This window comes from Meleagris gallopavo, chromosome 5, assembly GCF_000146605.3.
Source record: "Meleagris gallopavo isolate NT-WF06-2002-E0010 breed Aviagen turkey brand Nicholas breeding stock chromosome 5, Turkey_5.1, whole genome shotgun sequence".
NCBI classification, from domain to species: domain Eukaryota; kingdom Metazoa; phylum Chordata; class Aves; order Galliformes; family Phasianidae; genus Meleagris; species Meleagris gallopavo.
In genome coordinates this window covers 20,022,628-20,049,416 of record NC_015015.2, presented here as the reverse complement: position 1 = coordinate 20,049,416, position 26,789 = coordinate 20,022,628, and the positions used below count along the sequence as shown (strand labels likewise).

Genomic DNA, 26,789 nt, shown 5'->3' with positions numbered 1-26,789 from the left:
CCCTTCCTTTTTTCATTATTTAACAGAAATAGCACTGTATTACAATAGAATCAGAGCTCTTATAGTTGAGTATTTTTTTTATTGCTGCACTGATAGTACTTAGCATTCCCAAGGAGGTGAGAAAACCATCTGTAAATACATTTCAAAGATGCTTGGTTCTTCAAATGCAATTGCTAGGCACTCACTCCTTCTCAATTATATGAATATGAATGACTAACATTGAAATATACGGTATCTATTTGAAAGACTGCTGCATACCTGATTACTAAGTATAAAAAAAGGCATGGATTAAAATACCTTTGTACTAAATGATTGGATGTTAGAGGGGCTTATATATATTCATGTGTAATGTATATAAAGAAAAGGGGAATTACGTAATATTTATAAATATGAGGGTGCATCTGATAGGATGAACGTCTGATCCATTTGATACAAAAAATTTAATGAGCCTTCTTGTAATAGATCCTGTGTTGTAAACTAAAAACTTAATGAAAAGGCTCTGCTTCAGAGTAATCAAATCACTTTACATTATTGTATCCTGTCAGTCAGTCCCACTATTTCCCACTGGTTTTGCATAATAGTTTCACAGAGAGATTATAGAAGAAAGGAAAACTGGTTATAGGTGCGTTTCCCCTCATTTTCTGGAAGTGATTGCTGTATTGCATGTGTTTTTACTGTATGACTGTGACAAAGAAATCTCTTCCTGAGCAGCATGCGGTTTGCAATAGTTTTCCCTCATTGTACTTTCCAAAAGCTCCATCACGTGTAGCACATATGTCTTTATTCTTTTTTTTTTTCTTTTATGATTGGGAACAGTCTCTGTAATTATTCTCTCCTCTTTTTTTTTTTCTTTTTTTTTCCTTCAGGGGTGGGGAAAGAGGAAAAATGCTAACTTATGCTCTTTAGAAAAGAAGTGTATAATGAGGCCATCAAAGCAGAGACATTGACTGGATGGGAGCAGGAGAGAAATGAAGTGAAACAACTTTCATGTTCTATGGAAAAAGAAAATGCATTTGATCCACTAGTAATTCTACATATTTTGATATGTAAGATTGAATTTATTAGTATTGCCTATCCTGAACTAAGTGGAACAATAGTCATTTGGAGGCTGGAAAAGAAAGGAAGTAACTACTTTCTTGACATGATGTCCAGATGTTATAAATCATCTGTTCTTTGATCATCAAACCTATAGAAGTGAAGCTAATGTGGTTTTTTGGGAGGTATAGTATTCTCTGCTTATGCTGAAGAATAATGCAATTTTATTTATTTATTTATTTATTTATTTTTTATTGTTCATATCAACAGATTCACTGAATTGGGAAACCTAGTGCTTTTCCTCCTGAGTCTCCTATCTGCCTTTTGATGTTTTGGTAAATTTTGTGATTCAGAATTCTTCATGGATTTAAATTCTGAATTATGATGTCATATTAGCTTATTTTTCTGTTTTTCTTCCACTGTACATCTTATGTAATATAGGCTAATGTTTTATCACAGAATTAGTTTTGGTTTCTAATATTGTTGCTTATTCTTATGGCAGCAAAGGAAATGGGTTATTCTCAGCCCTGCCAGGTTTTTGTGTGTGAACAAGCTTCAGCAGTATTTGGACTGTCTTCTTTTTAACAGTACATAAAAATAAACAAACAAAAAAACCACCACCACCAAAAAAATCTTACAAAAAACTTTGAAAAGTCAAGTGTTTTGTTTTAGTGACCCTTCTATTTTAATTGTATTTCATAATGCCCCAAACAGCACCTAATTTGAAAGATGTATTCTGTGTACAGTTTGGATGCTTTGACGAGCTTTCCCCACTCTGTATCTTGCTAAAAAGTGAAAGTAAGGCCTGCAAAGCTCCTGCAGAAATGTAGGTACAGTGAGATGCATGAGCTGAATTACATAAATGTTACTTTAAGAATAAATAGAAGATAAAGAAATTTCAGTTTTCTTCTTTGTTTAGTTCCAGTTAGTTGAGCAGCTTCCTTTTCACTCTGCTGAAGTCAGCCATCCAGGCACTAAGCTTCTCTAGCACATGCTTCTGTGTTTCCAAGACCCAGGGTACTTTACACATGAATTCCTCCTTCCTTCTGAAACAAGCTGGGCTGACAACTGGTAAGTCAGTCCTGGAGCTCTGCAGCAGCATGCGGCAGAGGGAAGATGGGATAGAGGTGATATACCGGTGATTCCAGAACTTGAATCTAAAACGCAGTCTTTGTTGGATGGCAGAACATGTTGTTTTGATTGCTGACTCATTGTGTTGGTCTGCAGTATTACCTTTCCTGAATGTGATGATACTGGGCCTGGCTTTCAAATAAAGAACCACAAAAGTGTAGTTTATCAGTAAATACACAATGTTTATGAATGTGTACTTCTCTAATTACAAGTGGTATAATCAAACAGGAAATTCCCATGAGTAGCATTCTTAAATCTCTTACTTCAAGTGAATTGATAGTATGTTTTACTGCTTTTAGCTATGAAGAGAAAAAAAGTTGAAGTTATAAATATATCCTTTCAATTGACGAGTTAGTTGCCCACATCCAAGTTGTCTTTTTCACACTCCTCTTTTTCCCATTCCTTTTTGCTCAGTATCAAAGAATAAGACTTAAGAATAAAAGAGGCTCAGAACCCATGTTAAATTTACTCAAGTCTTAAGCAGCAGGTTAAAAATAATGAAGCTCCCGCTTCTGATACTCCTACTTGAAAGTTTGAAAATAAAGTTTGTTTTAGCTTTTTTGAAGGACAGTTACTCAGGTTGTTTAGAGAAAATAGAACCACAAAGACTGCCTGTTAACTGGCTGTCCACAGATTGCAATAGCTAGGAAGACATGTTTTTGGTAGTGTAAGTTCCTTATGTTTTTATGAAATTAATGCAAAAGTTAATGAATGAGGGAGGAGGAGAGAGGGGGAAGAATGAGAAAATGACTTGATGTAACCTTCAGCAGTGGTCAAAAAACAAGGAGTGTTGAGAGATATACACAGGTATTTGCTTCCTGAGGTAACTGTTCTTGGATCACATTGGCACTTCACAGAGTTGCTGTGGTGTAAGAGCTCTTGCTGACTAACCTGGGGGAGAGGTTACATATGGCAGAATACTATTGATGCTGAAAGATAGTGGTGAGCAGAGACTTCTGAGAAACTATAGAATTTCTTAGGACTTACTCTGCACAGACTGAAACATAGCAAGGAGTCTAGGTCTTTAATCAGTGTGTATTGAAGATATTTTTTGTATGGACAACAATTATTTTGTAACTTGGTTTTTTTTTTGTTTTTTTTTTTCAACTAGCCTTTCTGTTCATGCATTGCAAAGGCTAGTGGTAACAACAATATAAAACAAAAGCATGCCTGTATCAGGATTAATTGCATATTTGCAATTAATTATAATTGCAAATATGGAGGGTTTCTGTTGCTGTATTTTTCATGTAGCTTTGAGCTTACAACCTGTAGCAGGGAGATTTTCCATTAAGCCCATTAGTCTCCTACCTCTTTCACAATTTAAGATGATGTTTTGTAGGTTAAATTTATGTCAAGTGCTCATCAAGTCCAACGGTAATTAGGGGCTGTCTGTTCCAGTCCTGTTGCTCATCATATTTATGAGAATAAGAACAGGGTTATATCTTTCTTGTTTTAGCTCCTCTGAAATAGCTGAATTGATATGAGATAAAGATAAAATTACTTTCACACAATTTTCCTTTTTTTTTCTTTTTTCTTTTTTCTTTTTGTGAATCTCTGCTCAATTTAACTCTAAGGGTATGAAAGAGTCTATCTTTTGTATTCACAGGATCACTGAATGGTTGAAGTTGATAGGGAATTCTCTGTCACCTGACCCATCCCTTGTGGGATTCAAGCAAGGCCACATCTGGTTAGCTTCTAAGTATCTCCAAGGAAGAGACTCCACAGCTTCTTTGGGCTGCCTGTGGCAATGTTCCATCACCTGTACAGTAAAAGTATTTCCTAATATTCAGAGAGCTTTCTGCATTTCCATTTATGCCCATTCCTTCCTTACCTGGAACTGGACACCACTGAAAAGAGCTTGGCTCAGTCATCTTTGCATTCTCTTTAGGTATTCATGCACACTGGTAAGATCCCCCTGATCCTCCTCCTTTCCAGGTGAAAGAGTGCCATTTCCACCAGCCTTTCCTCATACGAGAGATGCTCCGGTCCATTCATCATCTTGGTGACTCTACACTGGACTCTTCCATATGTTCTCTTGTTGCATGTCATGAGATTCTTATCTGCTCATCTCTCAAGCCAGTCAAGGTCTCTGTGGACCATGGCTTTCTGGTGAATTGGCCACTCCCCATAATTTAGCATCATCTGTGAATTTACTGAAGGTGCCTCCACCCCATCATTCAGGTTTTTAATGAAGAGGTTAAAAAGGACTGAACCTCATACTGAGCCCTGGAGTACTCTGCTCTTTACTGGCTTTCACTTAGACTTGGTATCACTGACCACTACCCTCTGGGTCTAGCTGTTCAGCCAGTTTTTGATCCACTTTGCTGTGTTTTCATCCAGCCTATACTTCTACAGCTTATCTTTGTGAATTCTGTAGAGGACTTCAGGCCTTCCTGAAGTCCAATAAAACAATATCCGCTGTTCTTTCTTCATCTGTCAGACTGCACATTTCATTATAGAAGCTTATCAGGCTTGTCAAGCATGATTTCACCTTGGTGAATCTGTGCTGACTACTTCTGGTGATTTTTCTCCTTCACATGCCAGAAATGGTTTCCAGAATGAGCTTTTCGTCACCTTCCCAGGGATCAAAGTGAGGCTGACTGGCTTGTAGTTCCCTGATTGTCCTTCTCCCCTGGAATAAGGGAGTGATGTTTACTTTCTTCCAGTCTTCGAGTGCGTCTCTTGGGAGATGTGATCAAGCAGAGATTACAGGGCACAGCCTCACAATGTAATCTTCCAGCTCCCTCATCCGGGTGCATCCCATCAGAGTGTATGGATTCGTGGACATCCGATTTCCTGAAGTGTACCCTTGCTGGAAGAGAATCAGGTCAGGAAATATCTTCCTAGTTCCAGCCTTTCCCTTTGGCATTTGGGACCTATGAACTCCTAAAGGCTAGCCTTGCTGATAAAACCTGATGCAAAGAAGGCATCCAGTATCTTGGCCGTTTTTGCTGCCTGTGTAACTGAATCTCTCACTTCCTTCAGCAGAAGGCTCACCTTTTCTCTAGTCTTCCTTTTGTCACTTATGTACTTGTAGAAGCCCTTCTTGTTGCTCTTGACATCCCTGATTCAGTTAAATTGGAACTTTAGTATGGAACTGTTTGTACAGTTGTAAGAGAAAATCTTATCAATGCAATATGGAGCTATCAAGCAGTAGCAATATTTCAGTATAATTTTTTTTTTGTCTACAAATATGTTCCTTGCTGTCTTTTCTCCTGTTCCAGATAGATATTACTGAATGAGAAAAGCAACATTTTACTCTACATATATATATGTATGTATGTGTGTATATATATATATATGCGTGTGTATGTATGTATTTATATATATCTTGTGGATTACCAGTATATTAAACCAATATGACTGGTTTAATCTCTTTGGAATTATTAGATAAAGCTAGGGATGATTATACTTTTCCTATGGAAAATGATTTTCTCTTCCCTAAATTTTTGCACTGCTAAAGTATTGTTGGAAATCTTAAGCAATTTATAGTTTTTATAAGGTTTTATAGTTTTTATAATTCATAAGGGGACGAAGAGCAGATGAGTGTTCTGATGCGAGCTCCTTCCACAGGATCTCTCACGCTGAAGCTGCATTTGTTTCAACCTGTTTTTTTATAAGGCTTTATCTGGAGCTACTTATACAGTATCTGTGTGTTTCATATAAATCAATAAATTCTGAGTTATTCCTAGGAAAAAAAAATAAGGCTAAATATTCTGTCTACGATTTGCTTTCTTAATGAAATCTGAAAGAATAGACAGTTTCTGGAAAGCAGAAGATTCAACAGTAAAAACTGGAGAAAAGAGAGTGGAATGCTTGAACTCAAAGTAGGAAGTTAAAATAAGACAGAGATTACCCTGAAGGCAAAAGTAGCATTATAGTATTGTATGTATGTAAGTGGGGATTGCATTGTACAGGCTGTCTTTGGAAGAAGATTTTGCTTTTGCATGTTGCAAAAGAGTATTTTTGCAGCTCATGTTGGTAGAAATGGGTTGTGAAATAATCATGACTGAATTTTGCTCTTACAAAGCCCCTCATGTATACGCTTCAGGAATACCAGTTGGGCCCCAAGTCTGTGTTTCTGCTTTGAACAAAGTAGATAGAACAAGGATAATAACAAGAGTAATATTTCCGAATCTTTGTAAGGGATTTGTATCTTTCTTGAAAACCTTGAAGAGTTGAGCCTTGGACTTGAATAGGAAATGGAAATTCTTTAAGCAAAGGAGTGTACAATGGCTAAGAATATACCTTAATGAAAATGGTTTCAATGGTTTGAATGGTTTCAAGCTGTGGCAGGGGAGATTCAAGCTGGACATTAGGAAGTATTACTTTTCAGAAAGGGTGGTCAGGCACTGGAATGGACTGCCCAGGGAGGTGGTGGAGTCACCAACCCTGGGGGTGTTCAAGGAAAGACTGGATGTTGTGTTGAGGGATATGGTTTAGTGGGAGCTATTGGTAATAGGTGAACGGTTGGACTGGATGATCTTTTAGGTCTTTTCCAACCTTGGTGATTCTATGATTCTATGATTCTATGAAATACTGCCATACTGTGGACTCTTCAATTATTGTATTGTGACAGGAGTATAAACTTTGAAGTCATGTGTTTATCTCCTAAATTGCAATTACTTCTGATAGGTGGAAGTGCAATCTAGATTTGGAAACAGATGAGTAATACGTGGCTTAGATCAAGCATGGGAGAAAGGAATGTGAACTACAAGATGCATGCAGGGCCAAGAAAACAAGAAGCTTCATGCAGCCGGAAGTCATGTGGATACGTGCAAAATCAGAGTTTAAATGGGATTGTTGGGACAACAATGAGAGTGAACAATTGGTTTACAGTAGTTGAGATTTGGATTAGCTGAGCTCAGGAAGAGTTTGAGGCAGAAATGAGGCATATGGAAGAGGTAGTTTAATATGCAAGTATGCAAAAGCTGAAGTATCCAGAAATAATGCTTAAATGAATGATGGATGCATTGAAGTTTTGCATTGTAATGGAAATAAGAAGTGATCTAACCCAATAGCTTGGTACTTTAATTTCCAGAAAATCAACAATTACAATTTTCACATGAACTAGTCCTTAGAGTGCTTGACTACCTGGTAATTTTGAAGTAATCACCCACACATTCCATTGGAATACTTCAAAACTTTGTAAGCTTTGAAGATTTCAGTGACTAAAAAATTCATGAATGGCTCTATATTACCAACTCTAGAATATGCAAGTAATTTGAATAAACTGGATTAATGTAAATTTGTTGTCAGTAAATACAGTTTGCTTTTTTTCTCCACTTTTTTTTTCTATCAAATCTGAGGCATTTTGTTTTTTCCTTTGAAATGCCAGTTGGTACTTCTAGTGAAATAATCTGCATGTAGCAGTGCTGCTCAGAAGCACCGCGTATTTTAGTGTGACCTGCACCAGAATATCTCTATTTTTTCACTGGAGAGCAAAGTGGCTTCGGGAGCAGAGATCGCCTTCGTCCTTGGCACTGTAATACCAAGCAAATACCATTCGATTTAGCTGGATAGTGAGAGATAGCATAGTCTGACTTGTTAGCTTTCCTTTTCTTCCTTCGTCATTGATATTCAGGGCTTGATGAAGTAACCTGATGCCCTCCTTTTAGAAGTCACAACCCTTCAAACCGCAAAAGATCCCTTCCAACGGGGATTCCCTTGGCAATCAGCTTTATAATTTAAGCAGCTTTATTGCAATACTGGAAACATTGACAGTTGAGAGAGGTAACTAGGAGCCTTCTTAAATTATAAATACTTGGCTTAGGAATGTGTGCTTAAGGGTCTTAAACTGCCTAAAAGAGTCTCCTAATCTGCTTTAATTCTTATATTTTTCTTTTTCTGAAGTAGGTGGAGATGCAAGGTCTTTTAATTCATTTAGATGAATAGAGAAGCTCCACGCCTGCCTCCAGATCTATCAGACTCAGTTGTACACTATGTGATTTTGGGATACTAATTTTTAATACAAGAACTATTAAAAGTCATCTTTGCATGTCTACCTGAATCTGAACTCTTTTTTTTTTCTTTTGAAGGGGAATATTTGCCACTGGGCAAGTGGTGCTAATTATCCTGTTTTCCTGCACTGGCAATGTTAGATAAGAAGTGTAGTAACAAAGCGTAGAATTTCCTGGCTCCCTTGAGTTCCTTTTTTGTGAAGATCTCGGTGAAACATTCCAAGTGTAATAGATTTAAGTCTGTCTTTGAACCCATAACCTACAAGTCTCCTAGACATTCTTACAGTATGTGAAAAGAGGGGAAAAGTAAAGGAATTATCCAATAAAATCATATTTATGTAATTTCCCATTGAAGTTTTGCTGTGAATCATATGAATTTCAATTGCTATTCTCTCTGGAATTAAACGGGAGCTTTTGGGTCTTGTATCTAGCAGTGAAGAAGCCAAGCTTAATTCATCACCTCTTATCTGGCTGGAACATAGACCTATCTCCTTGTCTGTGGCTAGAGATGAGCCAGTTTGAAGACTTTCTGGTTTTTCCTTTCAGAAGGAAATATTCTTCTTTTCTCCCATTACCATTTTTCTTTGTGCTTTAAATTATGGGGCGAAAAACCTTGGAAGCAAAATATTATGGTTGAAGCCAGAAGTAGAAATCGGTAAGGCTACTACTTGGATATTTATAACTGTTTCATTTCATAGTGGAAAGGAATTGTGTGTTATACTGATGAGGAGAAAACACACTTTGGAAACTCGTGATTTTTCTAAATCTATCAACATTTGAGGAAATAACGTACATTGTAAGTGTGTATTGTAAGTAATAATTTCCTAAAGCTATTTTGTCCAGATGAAATGTCTACTGTGTGACAAGAATGAATGTTCTCCCTACCAGAAACTATCCCTGAGCTTTTCATACTTGAATTATTTTACTTCTGAATGTTACTGATAGTTGTCTTCTTTTTTTTCTCTAGTTAAATGTAATTGCTGTACTAGGAGGTCACTTTCATGTTCTTGTCCAGATTCTCAGGCAATGTAAATGAGTAGGTAGTTCCAATAAGGATGCCATTTTCTGAACAAGCATTTGGCCTGCTGTTGTTGAACTACAATGTACTGTCTAAATAATGCTTTTTAAACGTAGATGCAGTTTTGCAATCACTTAAGACTTAAGCATGTTTAATTATTTAAGCCTGGTGGTAAGTACCAGGAAGCACTGAAGAAAAGGTCAGTGAAGAAAGGAGAGTGCATCTTCCACAAAAGCCCCTGGTGTTGCCTTTTGGTTTTAGTGGGATTACACAAATGCTGGAAAACATGGAGAATTTAAGATCACACAGGCTTCACACAGTTAGTAATGGTACTGAAAATTGCCCTCTGTTAGTGTAATATTTTGTTTGAATTTTTAATATTACAAAGTAAGGAAACGTTTTATTTGTTTCAGTTTCTAAATGATAAATAAGCTCCTAGTTTTTAAGAAACGTATCTTGTTATAAGTAATACCTGCTAAACCATTATTACAGTTGGTAGAAACAAGGATCTAATATAGCTGCAATAAATACGTTTCGGGCAAGAAGAGGAATGCTTTAAGATTATGCTGGATTTTTTCTAACATCACAAGTCTCCTACTTGTGCTCTAGTGCTTTCTTTTTTTTTTTTCTGCTCTTTACCAGAGTCTCAATTTTTATTTTTGTGACTTAAGGTTGATCTTGAAAAGGAGCTAATAAATGGGTGAGATATTAACCTATTTTTTTTTTCTTATGCCCTAGATGGGAGGTCTTTGTTGTATTCCATTGTTTGTTCTACCTACCATACTTCTGAGTCATAAACATCCCTTCCCCAGTAAGATGGGCAGTATGCACTGACTTCAGTTCTAGGTTAATGTTATGGGGCCTTTGGAAGGAACGTTTTTTCTGTACTGATTGCTGTTACAAAACTTCAAGTGGCTGTGGGTAGTAGAAGGATCTTGTATTTAATAATATTCATATACTCTGTGATTGAACTATGCTCCTCCTGGATAATGAATGTATAGATTTATATACTGCATAAACTACTAAAATTATTATTGAGCTATTACGTTAAGCTGGTGTATGACTGCTACCCATCAGGACAGAAACGAGAAGCTTCTCTTCTACTACTTTGTGTACTCCTGACATCTGTACTGTTTCTGATCAACTTACTTTCATATGTATTACAATAACAAATATGATTAATGACATTTTATTATAAGTACAATGCTCTGTGTTTCATAAGATAAAGAAATGCTTTTACTTGGGCTTTCAATCTCTAATTGCAGGCACCCTGCAATTATTATTATTATTTTTTTAAATTTATTGCTGAATTCAGTTGTTTCAAGAGATGAAGCAATACCTTCCATCTGAGATCATACTGTTTCACTCCGCAGCATTGGAACAAAATAAGATTCACAATTAATTCAATGCAGTGAGGCTCAAGGCTGGTCATTCAGATGTATGGTCTTATGCTACCTTTGCCTTTGAAAGCCACAATTGTTCTGTTAAGTTGCTCCTCCACAGGCAGGAGTGAGGATCAGAAGAGCAATGTTGCCTTGCTGCTGCCTGCTGAATTACCTTCAGTGGTGAAATGGTTTTAAGATTTTTGCAGAATAGAGATAACTTGAGAAATGATCATGCTTGAAGCACCTACAGTCAGATTGTCAACTCCGATCCCTGGTTAGAAATGATGCGACTGTTAGATGAGCTAGCGATAAAAGTGGGATCACTGTCTCAGAACAGTGGGGAGTCTTTGTGTCCTTTTAGGTTTTAAGAAGGATCAAGGCTACTATCAAGGCTACTTCGAGTTTTGTTTCTTAACAATTTTGCTGTTAATTCATTCTTTCTGTTTCACTTATGTACTTGCTTGCCCCATATTTGTAAAGGTGGAGATGAAATGATACACAAGCAACTTCTGATGCATACTCTTCCACACCAGATAGTCTAAAAATAATTTGAGAAGTGTTAAGCAAGTGCTGAGTCACTAAATCAACCATGAAGTTTTAACTTGCTGTGTTGGAGCTCATGTCTCACTTCACATTGTTTCACAATCCTTGGTTCCCAATGGATGTGAAGTTCCAGCCATAGATTTTATGGAAGCTTACGGTAATACATCAAGTTTCAAATCATGCTCTGGATTCACGGGGTTGATTGCTTTTCCCTCAGGGGCATGAAACAACCAAAACAGAAGTGTGGGATCAGTTTGACTAATCAGGGTAAATATTGCAAACCCCAAACAGCCATCATGCTGTTTGAATTGCTCTGTAGGTATCTGATGAAACCTGGGAGGGTGACACTACTCTGAGGACACTGATAGATGATACACAGAATTGTTAAAGCTCATAGCAATCTGCATAGCTGGTCCCTGCAAAGGATATATTTGAAATGTTTGATGGTATATTAATGCTTGTGGAAAGAGCTTTAAAGCAAATAAAGCTGTAGTGTGTGAATTTAGAATCTCTTATCTAGAGGAACTTCTGTCCCCTGGAGAAGATTCTTACAACATTTAATGGACATGAAAATTATAAACTTTCATAGAAAAGTGACAGGACTGTGTGATGTTGATTGCTCTTCAATTTACAGAGTAGAATATAATGTCTGCCCTGAAAGTAATACCTCCTATTTTATTATGTTGACTCTTGACTTTAGAGGTGGATGCTGGTGGTGTGGCAGCAAAGGTTGAATCAGTTGTTGCCATGTGACAAATGGCAGTAAAGGAGCAGTCTGACAGAATGGAATCTGTCATGGAAGTGGATATGAGAAAAAGGTGTGTCACTGAATTTCTCATTGTGGAAAAAATGGTGCAACTGATGTTCATCAAGGCTTACTGAACATTTGCAGAGACTAAATAGTGGATGTTAGCTTCAAAGTTTTAAGATATCTTTTTTTTTCTAATCAGAATAAGGTAAAGAACACTGAATCCTTTAAGATGGCCCTTAGACTTCTCTGCATAAATCCAACTGTTTTAAATAATGCATCATATAACACTTCAGCCTTACAATTTTCTATTACTGCCAGAACAAGCTTTGCATCAAAATACTTTGGGCCATTTTGCCTTAAACCTTGTTGATTTCATGTTTTGATCTAAAATCTTCATAAATGCAAACATCGCTGTCGATTAATCATTCTCTAACAGGATGCAACACTGATTTTTCCAGAATTTGGTCAGGGAATAACTGAATTTATACATCTGCATTCTCCTTCTGATATCCACAGCAAGAAAGTGTGTACACACATCTATTTCTTCAAGAATGCATTTACTCACTCCTGCTCCAAAAAAAAGTGGATTTTCTGTTCAGAACATTCAAACTTCCTGTACTTCTGAGGTGAACAGCTAAGAAAATTATTTTAGTTGACCTTTTATTCCTGCAGCCTGGGGAAAGAAGGTCAAGTTTTAACTCAAGAGTTGGTTATTCTGTTCCCTTTCCCTCTCATTTTGTCTCTACAAATTAGTTGCAAGTTCTACTTACTATATACTTTTGAATTTTCACCTATATGAGATCTGAGTGTTGTTTAGGCAGTCTTTGTTCAAGTTGTATCCTGAGCCAAGCATTTAAAATACACTTTTAATGAGCCTTATCTCTTCTTGAAAATTTTCAATTTTTCCCTTTTGCTGCCTTCTCTGCATTCCATATAGATTTTTTATTATGTTTGAAAGTATATGGCTTAAAATTCAGATTTTCTGTTTTCTTAGTGACCCCATGCTCCTTTGTACACCCCCCTTTTCAGCAATATCTCTAAATATAATCTATCACAGTGCAATGTAAACCCTAGGAAGAGGAACACGAAGTCACTGGCAGTGAGGGCTCGGGGAGCCCAAGGTCAAGTTTCTCTCATCCCATTGCAACCCTGTGTTCAGGAGCATTTCCACAGCAGAGGCTGATTTTAGTTTTTAAGAATGGCTTCCTGCCTTGCAAATGTTTACCTCATGGAAACAGTTCCTCTAAGCAAGCATAAGGTAGTTGATCTAACAACTAATTATTTCATTAACTGCATGAATTGCCAGGACTATATGCTTACAGACAAGTACACTAGTCTAAGAAAAATCCGGTAATGGGTGTTCCTTGCCTCTCTGAAACTTCCCTCTGTTTTCTCTTACCAGTGTTTCTAGAATAGATGTTTAGTTTCATTGTTACTCATTTTTTACTTGAAATGCTGCCTAAAATTCAGGACAGTAAATACTTTGTTCAGAATTGATGCTGACAGAAGTAACTTGATTTTGGTTAAATCAGTTCAATCTATAGGGAAGGAATTGAACAGCAGAACAAAAACCTAACTTTCTTTCAGATGATGATCAGCCAAAGAAGGCCTTAATCTGTAGAGAAAATGGCATGTACGTATTATCAGACTGACAAAAGACCACATCTGCCCACATCTGTATGGCAGAGAAGGAGACTATATTCTTATAATATAGTATTCTTATAAGAATACTAAACCATGAATGATGGTTATACCTCAAAATAATGGAAGTATTATAAAATTCTAAGAATTATCTTGTGTGGCTGAACATTGATCTCCATCATTCTTCTCACCACCCCCTTTTGTTTTAATTTTCCCTACATTATTTGCTCTGTCACAGGGTTCTTTTGCTAGGATAGGTTCAGTTAATGTGAAGCATCAGAAAGTAAATGACAGTACTTTGGATCTATAAAGTGCTTTTTAAATCAAATTGTCTTGTTTAGTTTCTAGATGCACAGTGAATGCTTACCCTTGAGAAAGAGACTATTATTCAATTTAAACTCGGTATTCTGTATCTAGTTGGATTGATCACTTGATTTAGAAGGTACTGTACGTGGCCATACGTATATTTTTTCCATACAACTTCCATATGTGTAAATTTTTTTGCTCTTCTGTATGGCATAAGAAGATATACTACATTAAAAATGTAGACTATACAATTTATATCCTTAATGCTTTTGAAATATTTCATCCAGACTGTAACAATGAAGTTCAGGATTTTCTGGATGTACTCAGAACAACAGTTTAGCAGCCCAAGAAGCTTATGACAAGTGAGAGACAATACCCTGTATATGTGATTTATTTGTAGGTGGTTATATATTTTTTTAAAGAAAGATCTATCATAGTATGTTCATAATGAATATGCAGAAGCTTACTTGGGTTTTACAACACTTTTGATTGCTTAGTTAAATAGAATCTTGTACTGAAGCTGTTTTAATTGTATTGGCATTTTGAGTACATGAGCAATTGCAGTCTTTGTCTATGTGAGGTACGTTGATACTTGGGAAGATAGTCTAGTTGGCTGCTTATGCTAGAATAATTAATAGGGTTAATTATTCTTGGGAGTCAGAGTAAAATCCCACTGAGATCAATATTGCATGTGTAAAACTTATGTTTTCAGGATTTATATAGTTTTTGATTACTTTTACCTCAGTTTTGTTTCCAAGATCTTTTGAAGTCATAAAATCTTGAAGTTGGAAAATCTGAAATATTCAGTTCTGTCCTAAATGAAGCTCTCACTGGAGTACCGTGGTTAAGGGCTATCTTTCACTGCTGTAAAATATTGAGTTGAAGTATTAGGCTTAGTTACCTGAAATGAAAGCTTGCCCAAATAGAAGTTCTGACAGTAAAAATGATACCCAAGTCTCTATCAGAATTCCAGTCATGTCTAGTTTCTAATGATTTGGAAAGCGATTATATACCTCTAGTGTACCTCACTAACAGTATGTGTGTATGTGACTGAATTTGAATAGTTCTTTTCCTTCTCTTTTGTGTTAATCAACCTAACCCCTGAAGTATGGTATCTTATTATCCTTGCTTAGCATGTATAACTACTATTGCAGTAGAAAATTCAATGATTTGGTTTACTGATATTCTAAATGATTTTATACTCAGTATTTTGAGAAATCCCAGATTCTTAAAACAAGTGAAAACAATTTTAGATTCAACCTGGAAGTTATTTGTATCTTGACCCCAGTTTTCAAAAAATACAGCAACTGAAATGAAGACATCCATAAAGTTTTATAAGCTTAGAGAAGCCTAAAAGTTTTGAAATACTGTTCTCCCTGTCTCGAAAAGCAATATGGAAACAGCCCCATTTTTCTACTAAATTTCTTTTAACTGTCAAAATTTTTTGAGAACAAGCAGCCTTTACTTTCCTTAAAATGCATTATTCCTTGTGGCAGCTACAAAAATGGCTGCTGTTTCTAGAGCTTGATATGTATATGAAAAGCCGTGGTACAAATCAAAACCACCACAGTGTGTCAGTTAACTGGATATTAAAAATACTACTTCAGAATAACTTTCTGCTTGCTTAAACTGTGCATATAGGATTCTTAATTAAATGTGCCTCAAGTTAAGGTCTTTTTTTTTTTTCTTTAAACGAAGAAACAACTTAATTACGTGATAATCCACTTCCATACAATACTTTGAAAAACTAGAACAGAGACATGAATTAAGAAATGACAGTACTTTCTCTTGTTTTTCCTCAGATATAATAAGAGTAGTAGCAATATCCTAAAGATGTAGACTCCAGCTCTGTAATTGTTACCTTCTTCTGCTTAGAATTAGGCTGTTATTATTAATGGTTTTTGTAGCTGACAGTAATTCTAGAGGCTTGTTTTTGAAAACAGTTATTTGCTTCTACTTCTGTCTCACTTTCTTATCTGCATAAACTTTGTGCTTTTCTAGGGAGAATGACACTTTTGTTTTCTCTTTAGAAATCTCACTTGGCATTTAGCAAGAGACGTTTATAAGAATGTCATATTGATGAGAGTTGTTTGCTGAAGTCTCGCCATGTTCATTCAACTGAACAATATCTGTTGTTAACAGCCATAATTATTATGAACAGGTTTAAAAGGACAAGCTTATTGGTGTACTTTGGCAACATGCTTTTGAGCTGCTGGTTACACAGTAGTAATACTTGGCAAGTTATATGGCTTCTTATTTTTGGAGTGCTTTATGAACGTTGACCAACTAAATGTGTTAGAGGATAGTTCCCTTGATTGGAGGAGCACTAAATAGCTTTCTTCATCTGTACTGTAAAATTTGTGAGTGTTTAATTCCTGATAACAAGCAGTAGGTAGAGATGTGACGATGATTGAGATATGACTTAAGTTTTCAAAGGGACTTGCTTAATTCTGTGTTTTCATGAATGTGGGTGGGCCAGGTCATGATGACCAGAAGGCTATGCTATGTGCATGATTCGAACTTCACTATCTGGAATGGTGGCAATTCCTCTGGGTCAGATTTAATCAGTAACATTTTCTCTTTTGTAGGTGCATCATTATGCTGAATGAGCAAATAGTAGTTGGTTTTCTGCATGTATTCTGGCATGCTTTTTTTTTTTTTAATAAATGTTGCTTAAGTCTAAGAAAACGTACTGAGGAAAAAAATGCACAAAATAATGTCTTAAATTTTTACAGAAGACTTGCAGACAGGGTTTCATTTTAGCATTGTACCTGTGAAAATTCAGAAATTGAAAGCCTTTCTTCTTTGTTAAGAAAGGAGAGAATGGCTCTGACTGTACAAAAAGGATGAGGAAGTGGGATCACCTTGGTAAAGGTGCTAGAAGCTGCTAAGAGTGAACGAGAAGTTGCAGAAACCTTAAAAAATCAGACTGTGGAGTTACAGGTGTCCAGCATTTGCAATGCAAGAAACCTGCCCTACAAGCTGCATTGCTGAATCTAATGACTCCTGGTAGGCCAAGTGATGGATGTTTAAGAAATGGGAATTTTTTGTTCTGTGTTGGATTTTATTGTGGATATCATTTTCTTTATTGTGCAGACAGTTCTGGCAGATATGTAATCAGATATGAACTCAAGCCCAGGCCCTCAAATTTGTGCTATTTGATAAAAATGATTGCTACTTACTAGTCTGGGTGATAATTAGGTCATACGTAAGGACAGCAACTGGGCTTCTAAAAAATTCAGTCCTTTGTTCTCTTAGATATTGTTTAGATTCAATGATCGTATAGTTTAGATTTTGGCTTCCACCTTCCCTGCTTTATCTCTCTGCTGTTTTGGTCCAAGTGTTGTTTGTGACTGAGATACCCTGGCTCACTGACATAGATGAGTAATCAGTTCCCATCTCTCTGGGTTGAGTTTTTAGTCAAGCAGGTGTCGCTTTTCTTTCAAAACCTGAGAGCTGATAAATAAATAACATGAAGTCTGTCCAGCTCCCTTTTAGCTTGTTAGCTTCCAGAGAGCCTTAGTTCACATTTAACTTCTCTTCTTTTGGAGTAGCCACCTGAACTGACCCAGGATGACTTCACTGCTTTTTGTCTCTGCATGAAAGACTTAGGAATTGGTGGTAGTAGGAATTCACCAGCCTTAAATACACAAAGCTTCAGGGTCTGCTTTCTGTATCTTGTGTTTCTTACCTGCTAAGTGAAATTTTGTATTACTAGCAATCTCTATTTTTTGAATGATTTCTGGTGAAGAGGATCTTAGACAGTGGGACTAACCCACTGAGGCTAAAAAAAGAAGCAGATCAAAGGAGAGCCTAGCATAACCGTAGATTTAGAAAAATGATGGAATCACGTCTAGTCTCTGTATCTGTCTATAGACAGATCAGCTATAGTCATGTCATTTTTGGCAGGTGTCTAACTTCTTTCTAAAGATATTCAGTGGTGAAAACTACACAGAGCCCCTAAGCAAATTTCTTTGCCTAAGGAGGTTGTGGGTGCCCCATCCATGGAGGTATTCAGAGCCAGGCTGGATGTGTCTCTGGGCAGCCTGGTCTAGTGGTTGGCAACCTTGCACACAGCAGGGGGGGTTGAAACTCACTGTGGTCCTTATCAACCTAGGCCATTGTATGATTCTTCTTCACGTGAAGCTAGTGAGCGATCATTGAGAAATTGCTTATAGAACTTGAAATATTACAAATATAAGCAATACCATGAATGCTGTCAGCGCTTCTGATCCATACACCAATACTCTTATTCCCATCAGCGTGGACCTGATGATTTCACAGATTATGCTCCTTTAATTAGAGCATGGAAAATTCTGCTGAAGATTGACACTCTCAGACCTGCATGTTCTGTGCCAGACTGTTACAGGGAAACAAGGTTTGGATTTATTTAGGATTAGTCCTAGGGAGACTGCAGGCATTTCATTTGGAATTTGAGGAAAGAGCAAGCTGTTAAAGGACAGCCATGTGAAGAGCTCACATTTAGGGTTTAATTTCTTTCTAGTACCTTGTGGTTCATTATCTTGAAGTAATTTTCCTTATAACCATGTGATTTCTTCCCTCCAGCAACCAAATACATTTTCATAAACAGCATATAATAGGCTTGATGCTCCTGAGTGTAGGGCTGAATTTCTGTACCCAAAAGGTAGGGATACTAGATAAGAAAGCAGATGGCACTATCATTATCATAAGAAAACAGATAACAAAGTTGTTTGGAATGGGGAAGTGAATCAAAGAATACTGTGCATTAGCATCTATTCAGATGTCTTTAAATACTTACAGTTTTAGATTTAGTTTATACCTTATCTTGCTGCTTAGCTGTACTTTCAGCTATAGTTTCAGCTATAGCTTATAGTGTACTTTCAGTTATAGTTGTATTATTTCCTTAGACAAAGAAGGACTGCAGAGCTGTGGTGTCTGTGCAGGAGGACCTGGGATAAGGATGTTCTTTCATGGCTGGAGTCAGTCTCTGAATCTTTAATGACTAAGTGGAGGAGCAGAGATGGAGCAAGCTATATGCATTCAGATGCTTGCAGCTCTTGCTTCCTAGGATTTATAAGGTCTCCATCATGTAGCAGAATCTTGATTATCTTCCTTTCCTAGGCATATGCTAGCTAGATCCACTAGAAGATGAATAAGATGTGTTGAAACTCTGACCCTTTTATCTTCTGTGGACAAATGCTGCCCAATGGCTTTGCCTTGGAGTTAGAAATTAAAATTTATGTATTTATTCTCCCTGTCTTGTGAGTAGGTTTTTGTTACTTTAAAAAAAAATCTCTGCCTCAGCTTTTATTTCTGTAAGACTTTGTCTAGGAAGACAACTTTCACCAGTGTCTTTAACAATCTGAACTATTTGCTGATTGTGAAGTGCTTAGAGAGCTTGTCACGTTGCCCTTATCTGCTCTGCCTGTCACACCTTTTCACACATCACACTCTGATGTGAATCATAACTTTTAGAAATTCTTCCTCGAGCTTTTTGGTTTGAGTTTCAAAATTATAATTGAAAATGATATTTTTTTCTCTTATGAGTTCTTATTTTAGCTCTGTTGCTCTTCAGTTGACTGTTCCATATACTATGCATGATCAAGGTTCTGCTTGTTTTGTTAAAATAGCTATTACAACAAAATGCCTCCAAACAAACAAACAACCCTATTGTACTATATGCTATGCAAATGCAGAAAAAAAAGATGATTTCTCCCTGCAAGGTCCTGTCCTTTCATGCATGAGATGGAGACCAACGTTTGTTCAAACAAACAAAATTAGAAAATACAGTGAGTGTGAAAGGTACTTAATACATTAGACATGAGGTAGACAAAAATCTATTTTTGGACTTGTATTCTCTGTAAATAAACCTTTTCACATCTTATCAAGATATGCATTAAAACTGTGTCACCTTAAGTGATCCAGTAATCAGCTCAATGAATAGTGCTCTTTGAATGCAAAGGGATGGAGAGTCTGTGAAAGATGAAAGAGCAAGTTTCTCAGTGGCTCCTTATTGTGCTAATTAACTGAGGCAAAACCATTTTTTACCTTGATATTCTGCTAGGAAAGATGGAACAGCCTTGTATGCCTTTCAGGTTTTGCTTGCAGCTCCCTCTGAAGCTTCTAACACAGAACTTGTGCTGGTTTTAAGAGCGGCCCTGCTCTGTGGGGCTGCAACAGAGTCCTTGTGCTGTGGGGAGCCTGGGAAGAGACCTGGGATCCCCAGCAGGGACCGGCAGGAAAGCGAACAGCTCTTCCTTCCCTCCTGCAAATAATGACAGAGCCAGCAGCTACAGCAGCTGCACCATAGTGAATGCTAACCAGCAGCTGGTAAGGCAGTCAGCTTTTTTGATTTAGTTTACTGACCTTCTTGTTCATGTGCTGCTTTTATCATGTTAGAATTATGGTTGCTGTACTGTGTCATGCTCACGTTAAGCCTTCAGTAGGATGTCTCCCCTGACACCTCAAGTTTCTTGCATGATGGTAAAGAAATGCCTTCATGGAGCAATTGGAGGGCAATGGGGGGTAAATGAATTCTTTTCTATATCTTGTTTGTTTTCCTCAGGTCAAGTTCATCTTAGTGTAAATCTGGAAAGTTTTCTTCTGTCCTCTGTCGGAATCTGAGAGAACTCAGTTTTTTTATACTGATTTTTGCGATCTTATCCTAAGCCCTGGTAAGATTTGGCTGCTGCCAGCTGGGTACCTGCTGGGGGAAATGCAGAGCAAAATTCTGCAATCTGGTGTAGGCCTATGACCCAAAGCCCTTGTAGAAGCAAACAGCTCAAGTGCATATTAGTGACTTGATTTATGTTGAGCATTGAGCGGGCAGGGTACAACTGTGTTTTTAACAAAGCTTAAAGTAGGACAGATTGACGCAGTCTGCAGCAAAGGATAAGCATAACCTAAAGTGAGATTTGTATCAGTGTATCCAGGTTGCGTTCTCTCATCTTGTAATAAAGGGCTTCAGACTCACGTGTCCCCTTCTGCAGTGTTGATGCTTTAAGTGAAACTGCTTAAAGCTGTATGCCAAACCTCAATAGAGGTACTATCTAACTATGTCTCGTTTCAATTGCATAAGAGTGAGGAGTATTGTCTTTGTACCTTGTTACCATGTACGTGCGGCAAGAGACTTTTCCGTCATGTTTATACCCACATGTATTTCCTCCTTCTTACATAATTCATCATTGAGAGGAATTTGCATTTCCCTGAAATTTGAAGTTCCAGGATTGCACTGCAGTAACAAGAGAAATGGGGGCTGGAGGAGCTGACTGTGTTTGTTTGCTTTTGACCTAGCACTGTTGCAAATTTATTTGTTGTATAAAAACCCTGTAACTAAGAGGGAATTGAACGGGTGCCAGTGGAATATTTTTAGGCCTTATAGACATGACCAATTTATATTTTTTACTTGAAAAACCATATTCTCAGCTGCCTCAGCACAAGGTGACCATCTGGCTGTGTCCCCTGCTGAAATGACAGTGCAGGGAAGCTGAGTCTTTGCCTGCCTCAGTGTACAGAGACACCCTCTGCCCTGTTATCCATAATCAGGAGCTTCCTTTGGCTTTGATGTGGGAAAATGTACAGAACAAACACACAACAGGGAGATTTGGTATGTTATCAGATACTGAGCTTCTGCCACAGGTCTAACCTGTATTGAAAGCTGATCTCTTGGATATGTAGATTTGATGAAATGCGCAGACAATATATTGGTGTAGCAACAGTCTTTCGAAAGTAGATTTCACTATTTTTGTATAGCACTGCAGGAGGCAAGTATGTGTGCTGAAGCATACATGTGGCTTTCTTCATAAATCTGCATGAGAATCTTTGTGGGAATCCTGCCTTTTGAAGCGAGTAAGCAAAGGGCTCTCCCAAGTAACTCCATCTGTTGTCAGCTACCTGTTTTAAATAACCCAGCTTATTTATTATTTACTTATTTTAGATAGGTGTAGCACAGCATACAGCGACAAGATTTTAAAAGCACTTGATGTAATGATCCCGGTAAAAGAGTAGTTGGCAGTTACTGAAGTTACTGTCTTTCTTTGATGCCACATCATCTGGTGATGGGAATGCTAGCCCTCCCCTGTGCCGCCTTCTTATCTAGGGTGCCTCTGTAAGGGGCTCAACTTCACTTGCCATGTAATACCACAGTATGTGGGAAAGAGGCTGTGCCAGGCTGGGATGTGGCTCATCTTGATATCAATAACATTATTGATGCCACATGCACTGCTGCTTGACAGAATCATGCAAACCCAAACGACAAGGTGATCAATTGTGGCTGAAAAGTACTTAGCTCGGAGAGAGGGCACACTGAAAGGCTGGTATGACCTTTCCAGATCATCACTCTATTTAGTATAATTAATGAAAAGCTCCCTGCTGGACTGAAATGTCTAGGAACTTTATGGGGGAGGGAAGCTTAGAGAAGAATGGAGATACGGCTTTTGAAGACGCAAAAGACAAAAGCTTGTGAAAGAAGGGAGATAATAACAAATTAGGCAGCTCAGGTATGCACCATTTCACTGTCAGATTATTGAAATTAATGTCTGTGTCACTGTTTACGTCACTGCAGCGTGTCTTCTGACACCTCCGGCAATTTCCCTCTCAGCTGAGAATCATTTTTCATCTTCATGATGCACCAGGAATCTTTTATCACTGCTGCCGAAGCACTGTGTGTGTATTCATAGCATGGCTTCCAAGGAGAGGGTTTTGCAATAGGTTAAGAGCTCAGACAGCCATAATTTCCCTTTTAGCAGTGCTCTGTTTTGATCCTCTTTTACAGCTCAAATAAATGCACTGGAGGTCAAGGGAACCAGGGAGTGTAACAAGCCCAGACACCAACTGACAGAGCCTAAAAGCCCACCGTGTTGGTTAAATGTTATATTTGTGCAATGCTGTCACTGGTTCCCTGTTTAAAAACAAAAAATGCCTTCAAGTTTCTGCCAATAACCAAAGCTGTCTAATTTGTGTTTAATCAGTTGCTTGTCACTGTTTGGCATATTTTGCCTGAATGGTTATTATACATTTATTTTTTTTCTTTGTTTCTCTTCCATGTTTTGCTGAAGCAACAACAGCATAGAGACATTTGCCTTGCAGAAAAAGGAGCCCGGTGAATCATTCAAACCTTTTTCCTTGGCTTTGTCATGGTGAATTTGTATGTCTACGTAGGAAGTAAAACAGACTGGTCACCTGCAGTATCTTCCTCCCCTACTGCTTTTCAGTGGCTAGTTACAGTCTGGGGCTGCTTCCTCTGAGGCACACAAGCGGTGTGTACACTATTTCTTCTTTTAAGAACAAGAAATAAACAGTGAATGTAGAAAATGTTACATAGCCTCTAGGTTTTTTTTGTTTTTGTTTTAATCTGCTACATTTGTTTTATGAGTAAATTGTTATTTTGAGGTTTTGCTGATTTTATTTTTCAGGATGATAGGTATAATGTCTTCTATTTTTTATTTATTTTTTTTAACTTTTATTTATTTCCCTCCTTTCTCCTCCTTCACTCTCCCAAGCTGTATATGTGAACTCCAGGGCTGTGTACTGGGCACTACATCGGCAGGAAGGGAGTAGAACATGTGCAGTGCAAAGGAGAATGTAGTCTTCATTTTAGTTCAGTATGTTCCTGGCTGATGAACTCAACTGCCAACAACAGTATTTTTATCATGTAGATTTTGTTTCGTTTTTTTCCAAAACTCTCCTGGTAGAATCTAGTGTAAAGGTACTTTAGCAAGGCTGCAAAGCTTGTAGAAATTCAGATATACTTGGGTTTGTTTTTTGAAAATTGTCATCTAGTACTCTTGGCACTATAGAGTTGCTGTAAAGCCAGACACAGAATGGAAAGGTCATGAAGTGATTTCTCATCACAGCAAAGAAAACAGCTTTCTGTTCTTCCAGAGCTTCAGTTAACACATCCATTCCTGTTGCATAGTTAAAAACTGTCAGCAGCTCTTCATCTACACAAGACAGAGATATGGTGTGCTGGCAGTGCCCACTTTTGATTTTTGAGTTACTTTTAACATGAATTCAGTACTTCTTATGTACTTAGTGCACAGTGACTTTCTGTGAAAATGGAAACTGTTCAGAAATAGCTCACTTACGTTGGAAATTTGCAGCCACCTTCATATCTCATGATAGAGATAGATCTGGATTCAAAGTGATAAAGAGTGGTTTCCTACTAGCTGTCATATTACTGTCCTAGTGGAAGACCCCGCAGCATTTAGAAAGTTGGAAGGCAGCTGGTAGAGAGGTCCAAGCATTTTGTTTTCAAACAACAATGGTGTAATTTGAGTGAAATAAAACATTTGTGGATGGCTGGCTTTTCTGAGCACTTTCCAAGCAATGAGCATGGACAAATATAGAGACAGACGTGTGTTGGTGGTGTTGTTTGTGTTTGTTTTCTTGCCTGTTTTTTTCATAGCTACAAAGGTAAAAACCAATGACTTATCATGCCAAATACATAATCTTTTTTTGTTGTGAATGTTCGTTCTCCTGCACAAAAGGTATGACTGTGATATTAAGTGATTATGAGATTTTAGACTAAGGCATAGTGATAAATTCTGGTGGAGGAATATAAAAAATATTGCCTAAGAGGCTACTCTTTAACTTAGGCTCCATTACTTATGTGGTTTTTCAGAACTCACGAAGGCTGAAGTAAATATAATAAACATTTGCGGCTAATGTGAATCCTATAGTGTTATGAATACCTTTATGTGTGTGAAGAACTGGAGTGAAATCTTTGTTTTCTATTTTAACAGTGGAGATTTAACTTAGTTTGGTCAAGTCAGTGGTCTCCTTTAGTCTTCCTAAAAGGTTATCAAAATATCTGAACAAGTGAGTTTTTCAAGGAAGAGTGGTCTGTTTCCACCAGTTATTGTATTCCAGTGTTATTCTGTTTGACCCAGGTCAGAGATGTATCTCTGCCTTTTGTACTTGGCTGTATACATGCCCAAGCTCAGTCCTTATGCTTTGTTGTGGAAAGACATAACAAGCTTTTTGGGTGCCAGTAGAGAAACTCATTTGTTTAATTGTCTCTGATCCTTCACTATTATCTGCCCAGTGGGATGTTTTAAAAGGAGCATTGTTCTTCTGCATAATTTTTATCAAACAGTGAGGGTTTAGCCAATGTAAAAATTATTCACTACATGCCAGGCATCTGTTCTTCTAGTTTTTAGATGCCATATCTGATCAGTAGAGCCTCACAAATTTGTCAGTGAAAAAGCTGTGAGTGAGAAAAAGAGTTTGAAGTTTTATGTTCCCTTCTTTTGGCTCAATAAACAATAGTAAAGTATACAAAGGATTAATACAGCCTTTCTGCAGGGCCTCAGTTTTATTATTTGAAGGAATTTTAACTGCAAAAATATGAGACTTACAGTACCTCTGCAGGCATAAATTATTTAGCTTTTTCTTTTTTTTTAAAGGACAATCTGCAATTCTAAAGGCAATTTTTCTTTTTGATTTTCAATCTTGTATAATTTTCATGTGCTTATTCCAGCATGTACCCCCGCATACAGCGTGTTACATTCCTATATACATTAACATCAGTCCCTTAGCAAAGAATCAATTTTGTTTGATGATTGAATGCTGGTATTGCGTAGAGCTGACCAACAACAAAAAACTAAGATACAGCAATTTAGAACAAAGCAAAAGTTTTAATGTGATGTTTGTGTATTTCTCCTGCTCTCTGTGGGTAATGAGAGTATTGCTGAAGAGTGTGGGAGCTTCAGATCCCTGTTTGCCTCTTCCAGAGTGCTTTGCCAGAAAAAAACTGCTGCCCTGAATGAGGCAAAGTGGGGACCTTAACCTAAATGTGCTATCAGTGGCACAACTAACTTATTGTTGAGTCTTATCTGTTGTACAGCAGCTCATTATTTTGGGAGGTCGACTCATCATATCATCTTTGTTAGCATCTCTGTTGTCCAGGAGCTCATAAGCCTCGGAGTTGCTTTGTTGAAAGTACTGATTAAAGTTTCTTTATATGATTCCAGTTTACCTTCTGTTCTTGGTTTTTAAGACTTAACAGTTACTGTTCTTTTCCCTTTATCCTTATTTAGTGTAGTTTCTTATTTCTAAATATTAGAAGATTACTTTTGTATGCAGCTGATTTTGTTCAGTGAAGGCTAGTGAAGCTTGTAGTAGCTTCCTCAGTATATAGAAAAAAATCTGCTTTGTGCCAGGGCATTAACCCCCACCTGTTCCTACAGGCCACTCCACTTTCTCAAGAGCTGAACTGTAGCATATGGTGGAGTTTCACTTGGTGTTTGGTAAAAGTTCTGCTGCGCCCAGAGTGTACTGCTGCTGTCTCCTGTTTTCTAGGTGCTGTTTTCCAGCTGTGGTTTGTTCCAGCTGGGTACTTAAAGGAAGAGCTATTCAGTTGTATGATGAAATGAAGCATAAGGTGTACTCAAGTTGCAAACAAGTGACAAGTCCACAAAAAGAAAAGTTTTACTTTGTGCAGTGGCTTATATCTCAAAGCAGGAAAGCAAAAATTAAGCATGACTTCTGTTGCTCAGATATCTCTGCTTTCAGTGAGCACCGCCAACTTTTACATAGCTTTGCAGCTATAAGGTAGCACTTGCCTAAGTTCAACGTGATCCAAATAAACTAGCATGGCTTCTGTCAAGGAAAATATTTTAACAAGCCTATTTCTTCAATCAGAATCAATATATTACAGCCTCAGTTCTATTTTCTTTAATTTGTTTGGACTAAATTTCCTTAAAGTATATTTTCTACAAAAGCTCATTAGGGGGAAGAGAATTGAATATTGAGAAATAAAACTCTACAGATCTACCAAATAAAATTAGAAGCTGGTGTGAGAAGGAATGAAGTTTTGAATTAACTGTTTTCCTTAAACAAAGTTACTATCAGCATGTTGTACCAGAGTTATGCAATATAGTGAGGCATACTGTTAAATATGCTTATTAGGAGTTGTTAATTCTTTTTCTCATTAATAACATTTGAAAATTGGAAAAAAAAATTGAAAACAAGAACTTCCAAGATAATAATAGTAATAAAAACCTTACTCTCCCTTCTTTCTGTCTCTATCGCCTCCC

The 26,789-nt window shown here is 37.3% G+C and overlaps 1 protein-coding gene across 3 annotated transcripts in view; it reads left to right on the top strand.

Moving 5' to 3' along the window:
• The window catches only part of LRRC4C (leucine rich repeat containing 4C), a 531,845-nt gene that overhangs the window by 76,784 nt on the left and 428,272 nt on the right, over positions 1-26,789 (top strand). The window lies entirely within an intron of this gene.